Source organism: Python bivittatus, unplaced genomic scaffold, assembly GCF_059951505.1.
Source record: "Python bivittatus isolate LINGU-HERP-01145 unplaced genomic scaffold, Pbiv_v1 ctg000850_np1212, whole genome shotgun sequence".
Taxonomy (NCBI): Eukaryota; Metazoa; Chordata; class Lepidosauria; order Squamata; family Pythonidae; genus Python; species Python bivittatus.
Genome location: NW_028277112.1, coordinates 58,128,083 through 58,151,141, shown reverse-complemented (window position 1 = coordinate 58,151,141; position 23,059 = coordinate 58,128,083). Strand labels below are relative to the sequence as shown.

Here is a 23,059-nt window from a genome sequence, read left to right as displayed (position 1 = left end):
TTCATTTTTGTTCTCATTAATCTACAGTCAGTACCCCATAATGACAAAGTGAAAACAGAATTTTAGAAATGTCTGTAAATTTATTAAAAAGAAAAAATTGAAATATCACATTAGCATAAGTATTCAGACCCTTTACTCAGTACTTTGTTGAAGCACCTTTGGCAGCAATTACAGCCTCGAGTCTTTTTTGGTATGACACAACAAGCTTTGCACAGCTGGATTGGGGTATTTTCGGCCATTCTTCTTTGCAAATCCTCTCAAGCTCAATCAGGTTGGATGGGGACCGTCGGTGGACAGCCATTTTCAGGTCTCTCCAGAGATGTTCAATAGGGTTCAAGTCAGGGCTCTGGCTGGGCCACTCTAGGACATTCACAGAGTTGTCCCTAAGCCATTCCTGTGTGGTGTTGGCTGTGTGGTTAGGATCATTGTCATGTTGGAAGGTGAACCTTTGGCCCAGTCCAAGGTCCTGAACGCCGTGGAACAGGTTTTCATTGAGGAGATCTCTGTCCTCAACTTTCAGCTTTCCCTCAACCCTGACCAGTCTCCCAGTCTCTGCTGCTGAAAAACACCCCCACAGCATGATGCTGCTGCCACCACCATGTTTCACTCTTGGGATGGTATTGGGCGGGTGATGAGGGATGCCTGGTTTCCTGCAGACATGACATTTAGAATTGAGGCCAAACAGTTCAATCTTGGTTTCATCAGACCAGAGAATCTTGTTCCTCACAGTCTGAGAGTCCTTCAGGTGCTTTTTGCAAACTCCAAGCAGGCTTTCATGTGTTTTGTACTGAGGAGAGGCTTCAGTCTAGCCACTCTGCCATACAGCCCAGATCGGTGGAGGGGTGCAGTGACGGTTGTCCTTCTGGAACTTTGTCCCACCTCCACACAGGATCTCCGGAGCTCAGTCAGAGTGACTGTTGGGTTCTTGGTCACCTCTCTTACTATGGCTCTTCTCCCCCGATTGCTCAGTTTGGCTAGGCGACCAGCTCTTGGAAGAGTCCTGGTTGTGCTAAACATCTTCCATTTGAGAATGATGAAGGCCACTGTGCTCTTGGGAACCTTCAGTGCAGCAGAAATGTTTTTGTAGCCTTCCCCAGATCTGTGCCTTGCAATAATCCTGTCTCTGAGCAATGCAGGCAGTTCCTTTGACCTCATGGCTTTTGCTCTGATACAGGATGCACTGTCAGCTGGGAGGCCTTCTGTAGAGAGGTGTGTGCCTTTCCAAATCATGTCCAGTCAATTTAATTTACCACAGGTGGACTCCAGTCAATGTGTAGAAACAGCTCAGCAACTATCAAGAGAAATGGGAGGCACCTGAGCTAAATTTCAAGTGTTGTTGCAAAGGGTCTGAATACTTATGCCAATGTGATGGTTCAGTTTTTCCTTTTTCATACATTTGCAATCATTTCTAAAATCCTGTTTTCACTTTGTCATTATGGGGTACTGACTGTAGATTAATGAGAAAAAAAATGAGTTTGAACGATTGTAGTATCAGGCTGCAACATAACAAAATTGAAAAAAGTGAAGGGGGTCTGAATACTTTCCAAATGCACTGTATAAAATATTACCACATTTTCTCAAAGAGAATCTGGCTGAAACATTCTATGGCTTTTGCTTTTATACTTGATCTAACCAATTTGCATATGAAGGGATGCTAAAGAAATACAGTGAAACCTGGATTTAGTGGACCTTCAAAGAATGGGCTTTGGATGCAATGTATGTCATTTGCATAACTATCATTATACAACTAAGAAATGTACATCATTTGCATTTACATTGTCATGCAAATGATGTAGATTATGTAATTTTGCAGCAATTTATGTCACTACACTAATGATGCAGAAAATGTAATTTACCCTGTTTGCATAATGACGTCATCACAGAAATGATGTAAACTGTTTAATGGACGTTCATGTATAAAGGACACCCCCTCCTGCAAATTGATCTATAAAATGAGGTTTCACTGCATGCAGTATTATATTGCAGAGTGGATCTCCAGTAATACTGGAATATATTCACCAAGGAAATGGACCGTTCGAAGGTTTTATGGGTTCTTTAACTGAAACAAAAAGCTGGTCACTGATCCTTAAAGAAGCAGCTTGGTCATGCCATATGGTTGCCAACTAACTGTAATGAGCTACTTCATCACTTAGTATAATATAAATGATGCCAGCTCCCCTTCTGATAAACACTGGCTGGCACAGAAGCCTCTCATGCTTGAGAGAATATGGAAGTGGGGAAGGAAAAAAAAATCAGTTGTAATTTATCTAATATTCTTCATCCGTACATATTTTACAAGCATAGATGACCAAATATGCAGTGAAATCAAAAAGTCAGGTCAGATTTGGCACTCTGCCCTCCTGATTTTATGTATCTGCCAAACAACAGCCATGCACAGTTGCGCACACCCCCAGAGGATCCATTCTCTGGAGCAGAGTCTGTCAAGTTAGCAACCTTTGCAGGGGAAACAGAACACACCGTGCTATTTGTCCAGGACATCCAGCAGCAGCCCCACAGAGGTCAAAAAGTCAAGATGGTGGCTGCAACTGCCCACCTCTTCTTTGCAGGGTTTCAGTCACACGGTTCTGGCTGCCATCTTGACTTCTCTGATCCTTCCTGCAGACGCCCTCATGACCCAAGGATTTCAAACAGGGCATGGCTGGGTGAGGCAGCTGTCTCAGGCAGCAAATGCTGACATGTGAGAAGTACGAAGAGATGAGGTTGTGACATGACTGGCCCTGGATTCTCTAAGTTACCCTATTGTCCTATTTACACTGAAGAACACTGTCCTGTTTCCCTCTGGAAATGGGGTTCAATTACTTGGTTTCTGTACACAGATTTGGGGGGAGGAGTGTAAGCACCAACTTGTATTTATTGGTTGGTTAGATTTATATCCTGCTTTTCTCTCAGGAGCATATATCTTCTTCTGATTTTCCTCACAGTAACTACTATGTGAGATGGGCTGGGCTGAGAAAGAATGACTGGCCCAAAGTCACCCGGGGAGCTACCATTGCTGAAGGTGAACTTTCGCCTGGATCTCCCCGATGCCAGTCCAATACCCCAAACCATTTGATACAGGCATAAACTCTTTGGGCCAACTCTGCTTAAAATTACCACCCAGGTTTTTTGTTTTGTTTTCTTTTGTTTGTGCCTTTGAGTCAGTGTTGACTCCTGGTGACTCCCTTCCGGACTAATCCCTGCAGTTTTCTTGGCAAGTCTTTTTGGAAGTGGTTTGCCATTGCCTGCTTCCTAGGGCTGAGAGAGAGGGACTGGCCCAAGGTCACCCAGCTCACTCTGTGCCTAAGGCGGGACTAGAACTCCCGGTCTCCTGGTTTCTAGCCTGGTGCCCTAACCACTACACCAAACTGGCTCTCCCCACCCAGTTACAGGAGCTGATATCTCACCTCCATCTACTTTGAAAGCCCTGGGAGGTCTGAGCACCACACAAGCCACTGTGGCTTAACAGACTAGGTTCAGACTCACCATTTACTCCACACACAAAGGAAGCTAAAAGCATATCCAGGAGCACCATGGGGTACAAGGAGGAGATCTGCAGATATTTGAAGGCCATGCAAAAAAAAACTACTGTACCCTGTAAATTAACTTCTTGACATCCCATTTCCTTTACGCTCTGCTAATATTGACTTATTCCAACATCTACCTAATAAAGTTAACTTTCAGCAGCAGCTGCCTTGTATTAGAGGAAACTGTGCCAGAAACACATGGATGCTGATCAAAGAAAAAGCAAAATACATAAAATTTAACTAACCTGCTTGCATATTTCTCATCAGACAAAATTATGATAGTGCTTTCAAATTCTGCAGCGTTCATTTGACCACCAATTGCAGCAGGGAGGAAAAAGTGGAGGGGGAGGCTAAGAGTGACACCTGCCTAATTACAGAGTTTTCAAATCCATGAAGAACAATGATCTGTGCCAGAGGATCCCAAACTTCCTTGGTTCATGGCATTCTTAGTGTCTCGGTAATTTTTTCACAGTGCCCCTAAGCCCAAAGAAATACCTAACAGTTCCGTTTGTTAAGTAGTTAGGTCCAAATTTAAAATATCTCACAGCACCCCTATGATTTTACTGTAGCACCATGGGACACTGCAGCACACAGTCTGGGAAATGCAGATCTATACATTGCCCATTTTTAAAAAGGACAGATAGCTGATCAATTCTTGTGCATTCTTGAGCCTCTATTTTTCTTTCTACTCCCTGCTCTTGCTTCCTGGCCTTCAGCCATGCTCACTTCCAGATTAGATCTTTTAATGGCTGGATTTCAGCCAGATTACATAGGAGCCAGGAGGGGCAATTTAAAGCAAAGTCTCCCAGTCCCTCCTCAATATTTCAATAAGCCCTCTGGAAGGGTCTGTCCTATTTAAAAAGGTCGTTTCAAGAAACATTTTTTTAAAAAGCAGCCTGAAAATCAGCATTTTGCATTTTTGTTTCCATCACAGGGGAGAATTCTTTAAACTGATTACTACTGTATCACTTTCACCTATTAGTTTGATGATAAGAACAATGATGGAGCATTCTGCTTACAAGGGAACTGATTACACCTCCAACAGTCTATGTGTTATTCTCTTTCCAAAGTAATTATAGCTTCAATCTTTTCCTATGTACTGTTTTTAGCGTAACATGCTAGATCTCAGCTGCAGAGGGCAAATAAAAAACCGTAATAAGGTAGCACGCATCAGACTTTTCAATATAAATGTGCCAGCTCTCACCAGAAGCGCCACTGGAGCAAACAAAATTACCTTTTCTCTCCAGGGAGAAGCCGAGAAGACACTATAAATATATGGTGTGCATTTGTGAAAAGTCATATGCCTGCTTAAGACAATCACGTGGATCTGAATACTTTCTCTCCCTAGAGGAATCATGTTTGCAAGCTTCACTGTTATTGTTGACAAGAGGCACGGTGAGCAAGCCATTCATTATGAAGGCAGGGAAATCAAGTATATGCATGCTATTGTCTTTTCATTGTACACTGGCTGTGAAAAAACACACAGGAAGGAGTTATTTAGAATTATAAGACAAAGTACCATTCCTTGCATGACCATGATTAAAAGAAAATATTATTTCAGAACTTGAATGTTTATATAGGCATCGAAATGGTGAAATATCTGTTTCCATTTCCCTTTCTAAAATGTCCAGTACAATATACCTTTGTTCTCCTGACATCACCATATTACATTACTCCCCACTGCCATGTCATACCATTAGTTGCTGCTGGTATGCCTAAAGTTCTAAAAACATGATATAAACAAGTTACACTAGTTTTTCCTGATTTAGTGCATGCAGATGTAGCAGTCATAACTTTCAGAAAGCCTGGCTACCTGGGAATCCTGGGAACTGTGATCCAGCCTTATCAGGGACATTTGTTGTTATTTATTAATGTCTTTATCAAGGTGCAGTACAAATCAGATAGTTACAGTAATTACAATACTCCATTCCATTCATAGCTTAAATAGCCAAACCAGTAGACAAATATTAACAAGGCGGACAAACCAAACACAATATCCATACACAGTTAAATCAACTGCTCTGCAGTAGAACTGTAAAAAATGTAGAGATGACCTTGGGGAAGGAAGGAATAAACTGTTAAGGGAGGAGAAATGGCAACTCAGTGCTCAGAAAGTGGAGAGCATAAGAAACTCAAAATAATTCCACCTTGATTTTGTCAGTATAAGATGGAGCAGAGAGAAACTCTGACAGACTTTCAAGATTCTGTTATGATACCGTACAACTTCCTGGAATCCCTGTGGTGCCTGTTTATTGAACTATCCTACCTCAAAGGGTTGACATAAATCTTGAAAGCCCATGAGGCACGGCAGAGCTGAATAGAATAGTACGCACTGGAGGTCACACATTAGATCTGGTTTTTGTCTCAAGGCAAGTGTGACATGATCTCGGTGTGGAGGACATTACCATCAGTTTGTTGTTATGGACAGATCGCTCTCTGATTGCTTTTCGACTTACTTGTTCTGCCCTCTCCTTCAGGGAGGTAGGACCTATTCGATTGGACTGCCCTGGATGATTAATGGATCCTATTAGATTCCAACGTCAGCTTGGGGCTTTTCCTGTGGATTTGACGGGCAGTTCAGCTAAGGCCTTGGTCACTGCTTGGAATGGATATGTGACATAGGATTTGAACCAGATTGTTCCAACACAACCTCCCGCTGTGTGTTGATCCTAGTGTTCCCCTTGGTTGTCCAAGGAACTACAGTAGATGAAGCATCAGAAGAGATGGCTAGAGCACTACTGGAGGAAGACAAAGAATGAATCTGACCAAGCACAAGTTAAGAATTCACATTAGTGATTACACTGTAGTGCTAAGAGTGGCAAAACACAGATTTTTTTCACGCTTATCAGGCCTCCAGATAGCTGTCCAGTGGCTCTTTTTACACCGACTTGTACTCTACTTGGGAGAGACAAATCACAGGACCATCTGCAAGATTGTTGTGAGGAATATTCTAGGCATCTGTAAGAAGTTGCTTGAGTTCATCCAGAGTTCAACTCTGACTGGGCAAACCATACTGAGACAAAGGAAGCAAGATCTTGTGTGGCTAGCTGGGATGAATTTGAACCTATAATTCCTGTCAAGATGAACAAGATCCTTGGGTCTGCTAACCCAACCATCTGTTTATTAGATCCACATTCCTTCTGGTTGGTGAAGGCTGATCAGGAGGTAACATGTGGCTGGGTCCACAGTATCTGCTTCATTGAAGGAGCAGGTGATCCCCACAGGCACAGCAGTGCCTTCACTGGACCCAACTGTATTGGACAATTTCAATCCAGTGTCCAACTCTCCCTTTTTAGGGAAGGTTGTTGAGAAAGTGATTGGGTTGCAACTACGGAGAGCTGTGGAGGAAATTAATTATCTAGACCCCTTTCAGTACTAAGACAGCATTGGTCAGACTTGTTGATGACCTCTGGCAGAGCCAGGATTTCCTTGCTATCTCAGTAGCTTTCAATACCATCAACCATGATGTCTCTCTGGCCTGCCTGCAAGGATTAGGAGTGGTGGGCACAGGGTTGTGATGGTTCTCCTCCTTTCTCTGTGGTCAGGTCCAACTGGTGTTGACTGGAGAGAAGAGATCAAGTTCAAGGCCCCTAGCATATGAGTACTTCAGGACTAAACACTCTCAGCTCTTCTTTTTAACATCTAGAAGAGCCCACTGGGTGAGGTCATCCATTGGTTTGGTTTCAGGTATCATCAATATGTGGATGATACCCAATTGTACATTTCGACTGCTGGCTGACCTGGCAATGCTGCTAAGGTCTTGTCCCAATGTCTAGAGGTGGGCCTGGATGAAGAGGAACAGGCCCAAGGTTAACTGTGACAAGACCAAGTAGTTGTGGACTTGGACACTTTGGGATTGGGAATGTTTCATTTTCAGTCCTGAATGGGGTTGTGCTTCCCCTTTCAAGACTGGTACACAATGTAGGAATCTTCTTGAACTCACAGCTCCTGCTGGAGGAGCAGGTGGCAGCTATGGTGGCAGGTTGGCACAAATCTATCTTATCTACCAATTGTACCTCTACCTCGACTGTGGGGCCCTTCAGACAATCACACTTTGGAAACCTCACATGTGGACTACTGCAATGCACTCTACATAGAGCTACCCTTGAAAACCACTCAGAAGCTGCAGCTGGTTCAGGATCAGATGGCAGGGGCAAGTATGGGCATGCCATGTCATGCCCATGTGACACTTTTGCTCCATGAACTGTATTGGTTACCAACAGGCTTCCAGATGTAATTTAAGGTGCTGATAATCACCTATGAAGCCCTTCACAGCATAGGGCCTGGTTTTCTAAAGGACTATCTGCCTTCTGTAGTTTCTTCCTGAAATTGGGTAAATTGGGCAGAGACGTTCCAGGTCCCCTCCGTTAAGCAGCATTATCCGACAGAACTAGGCAGTGTGTCTTCTTGGCCACAGCACTTGCGCACTGGAATGCCATTCCCCCTGAGATTCATCTGACCCTATCCTGACCATGTTTAAAAGAACCCTGAAAATATGGCTCTTCCTCCAGGCCTTGGGTTAGACTGAGTGGTGGGTCCTGTATACCGTACCATTCAGAATGGCTATTTCTCCTTCTGGATTTTTTTTTTTATTTATTTTGTATTTTGTAATGATTTGATTGTATGCCACCCAGGGTCACTATGGAGTTGACAGGCCATATAAATTCAATAATATGAATAGTTGATGATGATGACAACGATGATGATAGTTCCAGAACCACTAACACATTCCCTGTACCAATTTATGTGTAAAGGAGAAAGACTCTGAAATTGAGCTTAGCATATAAGCAAGGTTATATGGCTGAAGGTGGTCCCAGAGGTATCCATGGGGTGGAGGATCAAAATTGGTAAGATGACAGATGGAGTGTTGCAATGCAAGCCCCCCTGCTTTTGCACATGTGTCCATAATGCACACACATTAAAAAGGCAGGACTTGCATCATGATTCTCTCTTTACCATCTTGCTGATTTTGACTCCTCCCTGGGGATGCTACTGGGTGGTCCCATGGAAAAGCAGCAAGGTGATATTCCCCTGACTGTATCTTACAACCGAATATTATAAGCAGCCTTGAAAGTAGACAAGTTCTGTTTTTACACCACTATGACAATAAAACTACAATTTGTAAAAATGTCTCTGAGCGTTAGATCTGTTCAAGAGGCGTTAGTACTGTAAGACCGTTCCTATTAGATCTGAGACAGGTGGTAATCCTTCCTTATAGGCTTACCTGTTACTATTTTTTTAAATAACTTACTTAGGAGTAAGGTAATGCAATGCTTCAGATTTGATTTCAAAATGATGCAGAGGGCAGCCATGCAACCCCAAGAAAAGCCATGGCTGCTTTAAAGAATTGCAGGCTGCTGCTACATTCAGAATCTGCTTTCTCCAAAGCACTTTTTCTGAACTAATTCCAAAGTGCTGCATAGCCCTACTTAGCAGTAAGTGCCATTTTACTAAATGGATTTTACTTTCACATAAAAGTGCATAAGATTAGTGGCTTTATATGCTGTTGCAAATGACTGTTTTACAACCTCATGTAGCATTTTGCTATTTTTAAAATTAATGATCTTTAATTGTGCTTTTAATTGTTGCACTGTTTTCAGTCCAAAATATTTATGAGGACTGTATCACTATTAAATAAGTCAACAGCCACAAATGATGTAAGGTTTTGAGATCCCCAGCTATAGTTCATTAGGCAACATGTTACTACTAAGGGAAGGAGGAGTCTGAAGTCATGAAATCTGCGCGATTAGTTGTTGTATCTGAGTCTGATCCCTTTTTAAAAAATGTGGAAAAGGAGAACCCCAAACTCTAAAATACATATATTAATTCTTCACTTTTAATTAATTTTAGACTGATGCCCTGTTTTTTATTCCAGAGCTTAAGGCAACACATATATCATTTCCTTCCTCTTATTTTTTCCCCAATAATAGCCCTGTGAGATAGATTGGGCTAAGTGAGTTACTGGCCCAAAGGCACTCAGTGTGTTTCCATGGTTGAAGGTGGACTAGAATCTAGTTTGCCCATTTCTAGTCCAATACCTGAACCACTACATCAAACTGCTTAAAAAAAACAAATGGATCTGATTAACCATCTTATCAGTACCTTTTATACAAAAATGTTCTCAAAGGACTGAATTCACCACACCAGTTTAAATTCAAATGACACACTGAGCCATGAACTAGCCAGTCACATTTTAACCTTATGTGTTGTGTGAATTGAGCACATCTACTTAGTTCAATGCCATGAAAATCTAGGGGAAAAAAATTAAAACCATTTAAAAATTCTAAAACTAAAAGTAAACGCTAAAAATTTCAAGACCCAAGTAAAATCGTAAGCTTTAAGCCTGCCATAAACTAATAAATAGTGGGACTGCCTAAACTTCAAAGCCAACTTGCTCCTCAGGATGGTCCCACCATATCTATATACAGAGAGGGGGGAGACTGTTACAGCAGGGCAGCCTTCTGGCATCTTGTAGAGATGCCACATGCCACCTGTCATGCCATATTTTGAATCAAGTACAATTTCTAGTACATCTTAAAGGTCAACCCCATACAGAAGTCATGGCAATAATCCAGTTTTGAAGTTCATCAGCACTTGTATCACTGAAACTCAGTCTCTCTACTCCAGACAGGGATGTTATATGGTTGCCCAGTGTCATATTGAATCCAGGCAGACCCTCGGATTGAGAACTTGTTCCTTGAGTGGAAAGCACTATCGTCAAATTCCTTAAGGGGAGAGCATGCTCAACCAGAACAGGCACATCACTCAAACTCTGAAATCACATCACTCACCCCGGAATCAGCCACAACTCCATCTTATCCAAATTCAACTTTGTGTCTAGTCTTTTATCATCTTGAGACACACAAAAGACTCTCTAAACCTCCAGAATTATGTTCATTCAAAAGCCAAATAGGTTTTCCCTCTTGTATATAGAGTTATCTGTGGCAGCTTTCTCCAGTTAGGTGCCCTCAGATATATTAGTCCAAATCCCCAAATCTATCTGGAAGCTGAAGAGCAATACACTTAGAAAACATCAGGTTGAGGATGGCTAAGTTGTATTTTTCTTTAATAGGCAGCAGTGCGAGACAGTCTTTTGTGTAGGGAGGAGAAAAGTTCTCTAAGAGAGGAATCCCTGAACATCACTTTCAGTTTTAGATGGCAATCTGTCAGCCATAGAATGACAAAGGGAATTGTGTAGGCTATCTATAATATCCTTTATGTAAGAATTCCAGAGCAAGAAAATTGCAAGATCCTACATAAAAATTGAAATTTAATTGCCTCTGCAGAATGTTCAGTGAACATGTTATATGGTAGTCCTTCAGGTTCGAAGAACTCACACTGTTGTGCAGTTCAACAGTGGGCAAAGAGGTGGCTCTGCAGTCCCAGTCTGGAAGTACAGAGTCTAACACAATGAGGGCACTGGGAGTCCATTGTTGTAGTAACTGTGGGTGTTATCCTGTGACACTGATCACAGTTTTCTATCAGTTTTTGATGGCACCTGTCTTCAAAGCTGATGGAGGCTTCATAGCACAGGGCTCACCAGCAGGTTCTGTTAGCAGCCACAGCTTCTAGTTCCCTTGGCTGGATGTCATAGCGACGTAGGGTTTCTTTCACAGGGTTTTTGTATGAACATTGGATCAAATGATCCAAACAATTTTACCTTAAGGAAGTTACTTTTAATTCTAAAAAGCCCCAGATCTATTTGGGGCTCAAGTAACTCCCCCAAGGCAGCTATGTCATCTGAATCGCAGGCCAGAGGAAAGAGCTGACTCCTCTGCCTTCTATGACAGAGATAAAAGCTCTAGAGAGGCCCTGAAAAAACAGGATCTCTCAAGGCATTCCTCTCTGTGACCATTCCAGTTTTCCATCCCCATTCCTCAGGGCTACACAAGGAAGTTGAAAAAAGGGCAGAAATGGGATCCTGTCAATGGTGATGCTGCCCTTGATCTTATCTTTGTGGATTTAAAAAAAAAATGCTCCAGTAAAAAAAAAAAATATAGAAAACTGGGAAGGAAGTGAAAGCCTCTTGGGCTACTTTGCACCAGCTGGGAGAAAGAAAAAAAGAAAAAGAAATAAAAATGGCAGACAGATGACTGATGAAGTCATCCCAGCTCTTGTGCTGCTGGTACATGTAGGTCACTTAATTGGCTGGTGGAAAGAATGCAAACTTGATTAATACGTGGATGAAATTTGTTTTGATATAATTTCCCCTTGTCAAGAGGAGGATCTTTTTTAAAAAAAATTATAAGATGTATTTTGAGCAATTGTTAAATAACTGTGGGCCTAATTTGTTTCATCTCTTTTCCAGCAGGGAGAAAAAAAGATAACATATTGCTTGTGAAAACAAGGGTCACGTCATCTAGTCACTTGCTGAATGATCATCTTAAAATGAAAGCATCAGAAATATTACAATTAGAATCCCAATCATGTTTCCAAAAGCAACATATGGAAGGGAATAGCTGGGGTTATTGTTGTGGGTAGTGGGACAATGCCAATGGGCCCCGTAGCCACAGTTTCCGGTCAATGTCAGCTAGGCTAAATATACAGAAACATGCAACTATATGCAATATAGGAAAAGTCATTTTCTTTATATATCAGAACTTCATCAAGGAAACAGAACATATAAAATCTACACATCTGGCAAATCAAGCTACATCCATAAAATGTATTTCACATACAAGCTTTCAAATGGATGGAATATAAATAATAGGTCAAATATATACGTTGCATGCAAACCCTGTCTCCTCTAAGTAAAAGAAACAGGTACTGTTGGGTTATGGAACTTGTGACCCTACCTTCCAAGTACTGAACTACTAGTTCCCATTGGCCGAGCCAGCATGGCTTGTGGTCCGAGATGATGGGAGTCTAGAAATAGTATTCAATACAAGCCATGACAATATCAAAATGACTACACGTCATGACATCACTTCACAAACAATGTGTTTACATAATTGTATCATCGTGATTCATGATTCTTCATTTGCCTTCCTTTGCCCCACTGCACACATCCACCAGCAACAGCTGAAGGACCAAAGCTCTCCATACCTGAAGCTGCCTAGTGATGCTAGACCACCACTAGAGTACCTAGACAAGCAGCCTGAGCCTCCTTAGCATCCACTTACGGAGAGTGATCTAATTCTGCTTTTTTATTTTCAGCTGGATATTGTGTGATCACATATATACTTGGAGTTGGGGACAGACATCCTTAGCATTCCTTAGCATCCTCTCTTCCTTAGATATACCCCATAAATTTAGGGTCCCACTTCATACTCTATCCCATTTAATCTTTTATGTGCATTACTCAAACTCCTATTAAAATTAGTGCCCAAACTGCTAATTCTCACCCATCTCCTGTTCAAGCTACGTACTAAATGTTTAGCACTGCATTTTCAGCATTCTGCATGCATCCTCACACCACATCTGCTTTAAAAAGGCCGAAAGAGCAAAGGCTGCTACCATTTCAACCTTACAGGTAAATATGGTGTTACTGTCACTACTTGTAGGTTTGTTTCAGGCCAATGTACATGATAATTTTAATTTCACAACAGCAAGTATCAGCTGATTGCTTCATTTTGTAAGACCATTATCCTAGATGCATTATCACGGATTGCTCTTTCTTATCACATCACAGCCTGCCTGCTTTTATTTGGTGGCAAGCTGACATGACAAAAGGAAATGATCTATAATAGCAGATCCACCAAGATAACCATCTGACACAATCAAGCAATAAAAAGATAGGTGCAGTTTATCATGCAGAAAAAGGGAAATGCCATCATATAAAACAACTTGAGTTAATGAGTGCTCCATTTCCCGCTAGTAAAGAAGAAATTCTCTCCCCAACTGCATCTTTCCAAGCATTGGCTACGATCTTTTTTTTGCTCTTCCAGCCTCATAACTGTGGAAATACTTCTACACGGTGAAAAAAAATTGGGATGATAACAGGTACTTCTCCTTCCCTGACTTGGAGAAATGGCAAAATGAAAACATACATATTAGCACATATTAAATTAACTCATGTTTTCTTTTTTCAGAACAAAATACAGGTAAACCTTACTTAATGACAATTGGGACTGGCAACTCTATCACTAAGCAACATGGTCGTTAAGCGAAACATCATACGATCACACCGGACTTATGTTGTCTGTTCTGCTGTGGTCATTAAGGGAATCACCTGGGATTGTTAAGCATGACATCATATGACCACAACTTGCAATTTTACTGCCAGCTTTTCCACTGACTCTGCTAGTCAGAAGCTGGCTGTGAAGCACACAAATGGCAATCATGTGACCATGGGACAATGCAATGGTCATAAATGTCTGCTGATTGCAAAGTGTCCAAATTTTTATCATGTGTCCACGGGGATGCTGCGATGGTTATAAATGTACACCGGTTGTGAAGTGCCCAAATCACAATCACATGACTGCAGGGATGCTGCAATAGTTGTAAGTGCGAGGATCAGCTGTAAAGTTACTTTTTCAGCACCATCATAATTTTGAACAGTTGCTAAGTAGAGAAGTTGTTAACTGAGGACTACCTGTAATTAAGCATATTGCCAAGATGATAGATGAAAAGAAACACTTGAGTTCAGGAGGACAGATGGCCACAAAGAGTGAGTTTGTTTAGGTATGCAAAATGTTTCACCACCACCTCCCCCAATGAGCACTTCCAACCCTGAAAACTTTCTGGATGTCCATTAAAGCAACTAGGAGGTTGATGATCACCCGAAATAGGGCCACTGGCTGGCCATCTGTGGACACAATAAGAGCAGAGAAGTAACCACGCTTCGCCGCTCTTACTGCCACAAGGTAAGTCCTAATAAAGGCTCACCCATCTTCCTCCACTGGTGCTCTAGGCATCTCTTGTGTCGCTTCATTTCCCTGAGCCCAGCTGCCAACCAAAGGGCCCTATGGGATCTGTGACCACAGAGAGTCCGCACAGGCGCAATCTGACTCAAGGTTGTTGTTGCATGCTCATTCCAGGCTGCAACTAAGCCCTCGGCCAAATCATGCACCAAAGCCTCAAGAATAGCCCCAAGCTTCCTCTGAAATCCTACTAGGTCCATCAGCTGCCTGGGGTAGACAGATCGAATAGCTCTATTATGATTCTCAGGTCAGTCACAGTAAGATAGGTGAGAGACCTGGAACTCAGCTTTCCAAGATAGTAGGCTTTTTCTGTCTCAATTAAAGAATAGTTAAAAAATGTGTGTATGTGTGTGTGGGGGGGGGAGAGAGAGAGAGAGGGTACAAACACTGTTTTCTGACTGAAATTCTCAAGCTGTAATATCAGGAAATCATTCATTCATTAATGACTAATTAATAGGGCTGTGCTGTGTTTTGAAAATAATTTGGAAAAGGTGCTTTGTGGCATGCATAGCACCTGTTTGCAGCTCTTCCAGGCAGAATGAAAATAAGGAAGAGAGGGAGGAAGAAGGGGGAATAAGCGTACATCAATCTAAGGAGATTGATTTTAATCATATTTTTGAATAAGCAGCAATTGGCTGGGTTCATATACAGTGCTAAATTATACACAGGAGTGCACAACTTTTGTGGATTGACAGCTTTTGAGTAGTGTACTGGTGAATTAGGAATAAAAATTAACTTTATTCTCATTTGCAGTTATATTTAATTAAATATTCTTAATACTGTAGGATTAGTTTGAACCATTTATTTAATTATATCCCCTCGTGTCACGTTAAACATTACAAGTAACAACTTTTAGAGATCTGTGGAGGAGCACTCACAAGGTTTCAGGAGTTTGCATGTGGTCCCTAAGGACTTGGGTTATACACAGTTTCCATAAACCAAAGTTTACAAATGGAGGGTTCATATAACATAATAAATCCAAATCAAAGAAGCCATAGTATGTTTTAACACCAAATAGCGGAATTATAAATTATATGCAAAGCAGCTTTGCTCTTTTTCAGCAAGTAATCTGCCTTCAGCAAGACCCATCTGCCTCAACTGACCCCTTCATCTCAAAGAGTACAGCTGCTGTTCATGCACAAAAGCCAATTTTGGCTTTCTGAACAAATGTCAGAGCAAAGAGGGGACTGTCGCTCTGCTCTGACATTTGGAAGTAGTGGCTATGGTGCTTCATCAAGGTGCTTTAAAAAGGTCCGTGATCAAGGCTTCACTGAGTTCAAAATCCTGTACCCCTTTAATAACCCCCAGCCCCTGTAGCTCACTATACTGTCTTTGTCAGAATTGTATCTATATTCTGAATAATAACCAATTAGGCAGCTTTTCAAGTTACATATTTGTCTTCAGTAAAACCACCAGATCTGGGTTGCGTAAATTTGAATGGCCACTAGATGTCAGCAAAGGGTTAGGCTTTTCTGTATTTCTTTACTGCCACCTAGTGAATATTAGTAGCCCAGATCTGGTAGGCCATCTACAGCATTTAACAAAGCTTATTGTAGCAATAATTAGCCAATTAGTCTGTCCAAAATGGGTAAAATACAATGAAATCTTTCTTCTATTATGCTAAATAACTGCCTTCCATAAGCAAGTAACCTTAGATATGATGCCATTCTGGCCAGGAAATTTGTCAAACCTCCTCTGGAGTTTCTGGGCTAGAGAAAGCTGCTATAATAATCTGTTCATTCTTTAAGCAAGGATCCTTTTGACAACTCAGATTCAATCTCTGGTCACAGGAAATTGTCAAGAGGCACTGCATGGCTTTAAAAGCTTTTACCAGACACTGCCCACACATTTCCAAGCCTATGTTTGCAATCATAACAGCCTGACATTTGCTAGAGATTTGTGCAGGATGAATGCATGAAGTGCCGTTACCAATCTCCCACAACACAGAGGTTATCCTGCTCTGTGCAATGCCTAGTGTATGTTTGTTTTCCTCCAGCTAAATTCATTGCCATGGCTCCAGTCTTTCAAAAGCAACATCATTTTCCAAAGGCAGGAAATGTTTTAGAAGCAAGCGAGCACGCTTGGTCTACTTTTGTACCAGGAAGCTCCAGATAACTATAAAATACTTAGAGTAGCATGAATTAATGTGTGCAAAATAGGTGTATCTCACAACATTGAGTTTAAGAGGGGCCTAAACAAAAATACTGCAGAAGAGAATGTTCGCATTTGGTTTGCCAGCCAGCCAGCCAGCCGTGTCCTATTTCAAAACATCCTACCCCATTCCCTCCTTAACAAAATGAGCTATATGGCTGTCAAAATTCACCACCTAAATCTGCTGTTGGTATAAAAGGTTTGCAACTGCTCAGTGAAGAAACAGTATCAATAATGGATTCTAATACTGGGGAGAAAAAACAAAATATAGACATTCTACTGGTATCTTCTTACCCAACAGTGACTAGTAACCACTGGTTACAATAACAGCAAGGGTAGATCCTAATTTTTTTTTTCCCAGTCCAAAGTAGCTTACAGCTGGAATGTAGATTCCATTATGTTATAAGATATGCATATTGCTCTATTGTGGGATGTTTTAAAACATGTGAGAGATGGTTTATACCTACAATGCCCCTATCTATGAACAGCACTTAATCTGACAAATTCATTAGTGCGCCATGCTCAATCAAAACATAATTTGTAAAATCTGGCACCTTCAAGAGAAAACTCTCTCTGCTACCGACTTAATTCACAAGACAGCTACATTCCTCACCCACACTTAGCCAACACCAAAAAAGAAAAAGAAAAAAATCTCACAGAGCAATTCTTATCAGTATGTGATTTGGGTGAGAGCTTTACTGAGAAATTAAGGTATGTAATTTCTAGCCTAGTATAAGGCCATTTTGTTTTCCCTCATGCTAATTTAGCATCTTGTCTGTTTTTTCTAAGGCTTCTGGAATCTGGGTAATGATTGGGTTGAGGGAAAAAGAAAATTTCTAAGGCAGACATGGAAGGAGGACTTTTCAAACAGACTGCCTTGTTCTGTCCCGGGATTTAGATTATACCTACCTATCTAGAAATTGATTTCCTACATTTCTCATGCTACCCCTCCAGTGGGGACAACTCGCAATTTAAAACCACACAATACATTATAAAAATTGATTGTTTTAAAATACAGTAAGAAAGACAAGCTCTTTAAATGAGACCAGTACTATGGGGGAGAAAGCGTACCACAATAGGTATGTCTTCACAAACAAAAGACCCTGAGAGATTGAGAGATTGAGAGAGAGAGAGAGAGAGAGAGAGAGAAAAGAAATATTTCAGAGAGAAAAGTATTCTATAATATAGGTGTAGCCATGAAGGAGGCCCTGTTCTGTCAAGTTAGTTCTTACCCTGTAGCTAAAGAAACTCCCAGGAGTTTTGGTGCTATCTTTTATCCTTTGAGGTAGACCTCACAGACTGTGCTACTTTTTCATTTTTATTTCCTATTCCTTTTTGCTGAGAGTAAAAAAAACACACAAAAGCATTTTTCCTCTTTACTGCCTCAAGGGTACGCTTGCTGCCAGTAAATAGATTATATTGATTCTCTGGATAGAGATTTTATTTCATTCAATTATTTTATATTACGGGTATCAGATCTGGACTGTAAAATCTGGATAGACCACTAGAAGACAAGAGAGTTCTCTGTAACTCCTTACTGCTATCTAGTGGTCATCCAAAATGTTGCACTCTAGATCTTATAGCCATAATTTACACACAATATATTCATCTGCAATGTGGTTGGTTTAGTTTGGCTTAATCTGTAGCGTGAATCCCATATCATGCATTATAAGGGGGCCCAACCGTGACTTTGTGGAGTCCTTGGGGTTCTCTGAGCTTGGTTGTTTTCTTGCAAATGTTTAATTACCCGGCTAGGTAACATCTTCAGTGCTAGAATGGAGTGGGGTTTGCTCTCTGTTTATATACAGTGTTGGTGTGGGTGTGGGTTTTGTCTTGTTTTATTTTTTCCCCCTCTGGTAGTTCCTTGATTAGAGTATTGTTTACTAATTGTATGTCTGGTGGAAATCTTGGTATTAATCTCTGCTTATCTGGGTGACGATTGCTGGTGAGGAGATGTTCTGGTCTTTTGTTTTCCTTTCTATTGTCTCTTTTGAATAGTGTGGAGATGTTGTTTACCTCCATGTGCCTGTGGATGGCTGCCTTGTCTGAATACCAAGCTTTCAAGAATTCCCTCACATTTTTGGATTTAGCCTGGTCTAAGATGCTGACAGTTTCCCAATTGAAACTATGGTTAAGCCTGTCCATGTGTTGTTACAGTCCTTACACTGTATGTTGTAGATGACTCCTGCTTTTTTCTTCTTGGGCTACTGGGTCTTTTGGTTTGCTTAAGATGTTTTGGAGGACTTTAGTTGGTTTGTGTGCTATGGAGATGCCATGTGGTTGTAATAGTCTGTTGGTTGTTTGTGAGACATTTGATATATGGCAGTGTTATTCTTTCCATAGCTTGTGTTGGTTGTGTTGTAGTGGGTTGAGTGGTCAGGCATTTTTTGATAAAGTTGTGTGGATATCCATTTTGTTGGAAGATGTTGTATAGGTGGTCTGTTTCCTTTTTCTGCTGTTCTGGGTTGCTGCAGTGCATTTGTGCTCGCTTGAATAATGTTCTTACACAGATCCTCTTGTGGGAGGTTGGGTTGTTACTTTGGTAATGGAGTACTTGATTAGTGTGGGTTGTCTTCCGATAGACTTGGGTTTCTAATTTGCTGTTGTTTCCTCTGCTGATGAGCATATCCAGAAAGGGTAGCGTGTTGTTGTTTTCTTCCTCTCTGGTGAATTTTATTCCTTTGAAGATGTTGTTGATGGTTTCATGTGTCTTCTCTAGTTGTTCCTTTTTTATTATAACAAAGGTGTCATCTACATACTGGATCCATACTTCTGGTTGTATGCGTGGAAGTGTTATAGTTTCTAGATGTTGCATTACAATCTCTGCTATGAGTCCTGAGTGGTGATCCCATGGGTGTGCCTCTGATTTGTTGGTATATTTGTCCATCAAACTGAAAATAGGTAGTGAAGCAGACTACCTCACTAAGTGAGGTAATCATTTTTCCTACTACAAATTTGCCAAAATCAAAGTGTTTTATAATTGTTTCCAAGAATACATTTCTAAAAAAAACCTAACTGTTCTTTTTGTGACAATTTAGGGTCAGTAAGGTAATGCTTGTAGTATCTTCAAAGTCTTGCTATTGCAGAAATATTCGTGTTTCATCTTCATTTGTCCTTCCCAATGTCTGTCTGTCTGATCGATCTATCAATCGATCGATCGATCTAAACAAAAGTAATTGCACAGTCTTTTGCAAATAGTAAAATAGAATAGAAACTATTACTACTAACTTATGTTAAAGTTTGCCATGCAGGAGTATTTATTTTAAGTTTATTCCTGAAGTCTGAAGATTTATTCATATATTACGTTTTTAAGTTATTAACATTTGTCACTTTATGAAGCAAAGTATTGTATGAAAAAAAAAGGGGGGACATAATTATGTTTGCAAACTTTTGTACCAAACACATGTACTGCATTCACACATAACTATGGTTTGTTGAACAGATCATGATAGCTTGGCTTCCTGCTAAGCCATACTGTGTGGGCTCACCTAAATGCTAAGCCAGGAAAAACCAAATCACGTATAGCTTGGTGAGATATATAAATCCAAATACCAATGCATGAAGAAGCCAGAACTGGCTTTCTGTCAAGTGTAGTTTTTTCAGTGGCAAACATGGATTTGCTGATGTATAATGTGAAAACAGGTTTTCTTCATCCCTCAGTGGTGAAGTGGAAATCAGAGTCTTCCAAAGACAGGAATCATGCACAAAATCTTTGTCAGGATTTAATCTGAATCGAGGGTTAGTCACCAAACCCAGCTTCAGTAAATATCAAGAGGTAGGGGAGTCTTTTCTTTCACTCCAAGGCATTAACCACAAACACCTCTGACTGATCTAAATCTCTAGGTCAGGAGGAACAACTTCCAGGTTGGTTTGCCCGTGAAATTTTTCATTACAGGAATGCCGATTTGGTGCTTGGGCAAACAGCTCTCTTTTCTGAAACGTGTTCTTCTCCATGGGAACAGTAGAGAGGAAATACTTAGCAACACAGTATTCCCACTGGCATGCACTGCAAAGGGGGAAAATCAGCAGGAAATACCCTTTAAAATTGATCAAGCCATCACACATCATCCACTATATTAAAGATAGGCAGCTTGATACTTTTTGACTAGAACTCCCATCAACTCCATCCACTATGGGTAACAGTCAGGGATTCTGGTAGTTGCAGTCCAAAATGGAGGACGCTAGACTGCCTTTCTTGGCATCCACACACACTGAGTACTTTTAAGTCAGCTCAAAACATCCCACATGTTTGCCATTAACTCATTTTCAATATCCATTAATGTCACAAGCATCGCCTTGTCTCCCTGAAACATGCATCTGGTTGTATCCAAACAGCAACAATAAATCACGGGTTTTGTTTTTTTTCCTGGCCTACGCACACATAAAATCACTTTTCATCTGCCAGTAGCACAGGTGGAGTCTCTTCAACTGCAGCAGATCAACAGTAACAAATATGGGGGGGGGGGAAGAGAGAGACTCTTATTGCAGTTGCCTCTGAGCCTCCCAGCAGAATAGGGCTAAACGCCGCTGAAAAAGAGAGCAACACACCCCCTTAGAAGAACAGAGAGGCCAAGCTTTGCTTAGCGGCAGACAGCTCCGCGCAAACCCAACTCCAGGAACCAAGACGTGCCGCGAAACTTTGCTGATATAGATCTCTCTAGTCCAAACCCTTCTATGGAAAAGAGGCTTTTGGACGCTGCTTGCTCTCACATGCAAGTTTCGGGTGCATTTTCCCCCTTGGCGTGATTATGGATGGGAAACCCAATCGTGCATACAAAGACGTCCTGAGCAACCCGCCGCCCGCCACCCCGAGCATCCAGAGAGGCAGCCTCGATTCTCCGCGCACCGGAAGACATAAAGTCACCTACGCAGCAGTCAGGTAGCCGGGCTGCACGACCCTCCCGTACAAAGAAAAACGCAGGCAGCTACGCGTTCTTTTGCGCGCGCGCGCACCCCCCCCCCGCACACGCACTTTTTGAAATGCACCCTGGAATCCAGACCCATCCTTTGCGCCAGGCAACGCGTAGCGAATATTGCGAGGCGTCCGAGGTGTTCCACACAGAGACCTGGACAATCCCAAGCTGTGCCCTGGCTCTCCTCGTAAAATTCCCGTCATTTCTCCGCAGACGCCAGCAAGCGCTCTTTGTGTCCCCTCACCGCCCCTTCCATGAACTCAGAAGCGGAGAGGGAAAGCAAAGTTTTCCGGTGAGATTAAAAAAAAAAAAAAAAAGCCCAGAAGCCCCAAAGCCCAGAGGACCGGCTCCAGCGACCTGCCTCCAGACCGCGCCCCCAGCCCCTTCCCTTCCCTTCCCATTTCAGAATCAACCCTCCGCGGTTCCGATCTCGGTCCCTCGCCTCACCTCCGGGCTATCCTCCGGCTCCCTTTTCCTCTGCCTTTCCTTCTCCAGCGCCGCCACTTTCCAAGCTAAGAGTAGCAATATCCACTCAGGAGGCTGCCGAGAGAGACCGTCTCCATCCAGCGCATGATAACGATCTCCGTGGGTTTCGAGGCACGTACGCGGGGGGCTGTGATGTGGGGCTTCGGTGGAGGACCCGCTCCTTCAGGCCCGGATCCTCTTCGCTGACAAGGTCCCGAGAGCGGAGCGGGGATCTCCTATTTGCTTAACAGAAGAAGCGGCCGGGAAGGGAAGGGGGTTGATGATGATGAAGATGATGATGATGCGGGGAGGTGGGAATTGGAGGGAGAACGCCAGCGAGCGAGAGCAGGCTTGCGCAGGCGCAGGACAGAGGACACTAAGCGTGCACGGTAGCCCCCTCGTGCTTCCCACCTCCTGCGTCCTGGAAGCAGGAACGAGTTGCCCTATAGGGGAAGGGGGCGTGGCGGCATGCGCGGCGGCCGGAGGGGCTTTTCTCTGGCCGCGCGCAGCCTCCGTTCCTCGCCTGCCTACCTTTAGCTTAGCTTGGCGACGTCTCGGGTGTAGGTGGCTCCCCGCCTCTCTCTTCGGGAAAGCCAAGTGCTGTTCCGCCTCCCCGACCTCCAGGGCTTGCCCTCCCTTGCCCCATCCCGCCTACAATATGGGCATCCTTTCCTTGCGTGCAGCCCGGGTTTTGCTTTGAGTGCTTGCCGATAGAGAGCCGGAGTGGGGGCGGGGGGGGGGCTGTGTGTACGTGGGGGAGAAGGGGGGGTTATAGGCGCATACTTAATTTCTTGCTATATAAGCTGTTCTTATAACACCAGCTCTTACATCGCTTTCAGTCCTTGCCATAGGAGGTCTTCCTAGGGGAGGACAAAAATACGGGAGGGAAATTGAAATGACCTGGGAATCCATGGAGGGGTGTGTGTGTGTGTGTGTGTGTGTGTGAGAGAGAGAGAGAGAGAGAGAGAGAGAGAGAGAAAAGAACTGGAAGGTTGCTTCTAGTTGCTCCTGGGGAACTTCCTTGACCGGTGTGCGTGAAAGGTGAAATCCGGTGCCCTTCTCTAAACATTCAGGTTGCAATTGCGGAAAGGCCACCATTTGCTTGGGGAGAAAGTACCCCTGCCAGTCTGGGGACTGCGCCAAT

General features: G+C 42.5%; 1 protein-coding gene across 3 annotated transcripts in view; it reads right to left on the bottom strand.

Moving 5' to 3' along the window:
• PLPPR1 (phospholipid phosphatase related 1) overlaps window positions 1-22,373 on the bottom strand; it is a 159,768-nt gene extending 137,395 nt beyond the window's left edge. For 2 of the 3 annotated variants that reach the window (XM_025164326.2, XM_007424596.3), the window contains exon 1: window positions 21,898-22,373. The gene's annotated coding sequence lies outside the window, so the exon portion shown is untranslated. Of the gene's footprint in view, window positions 1-21,509; window positions 21,661-21,897 lie in introns of those variants that run through there. The other variant, XM_025164328.2, reaches the window with a different exon arrangement.
• Window positions 22,374-23,059: the final 686 nt, after the last annotated feature.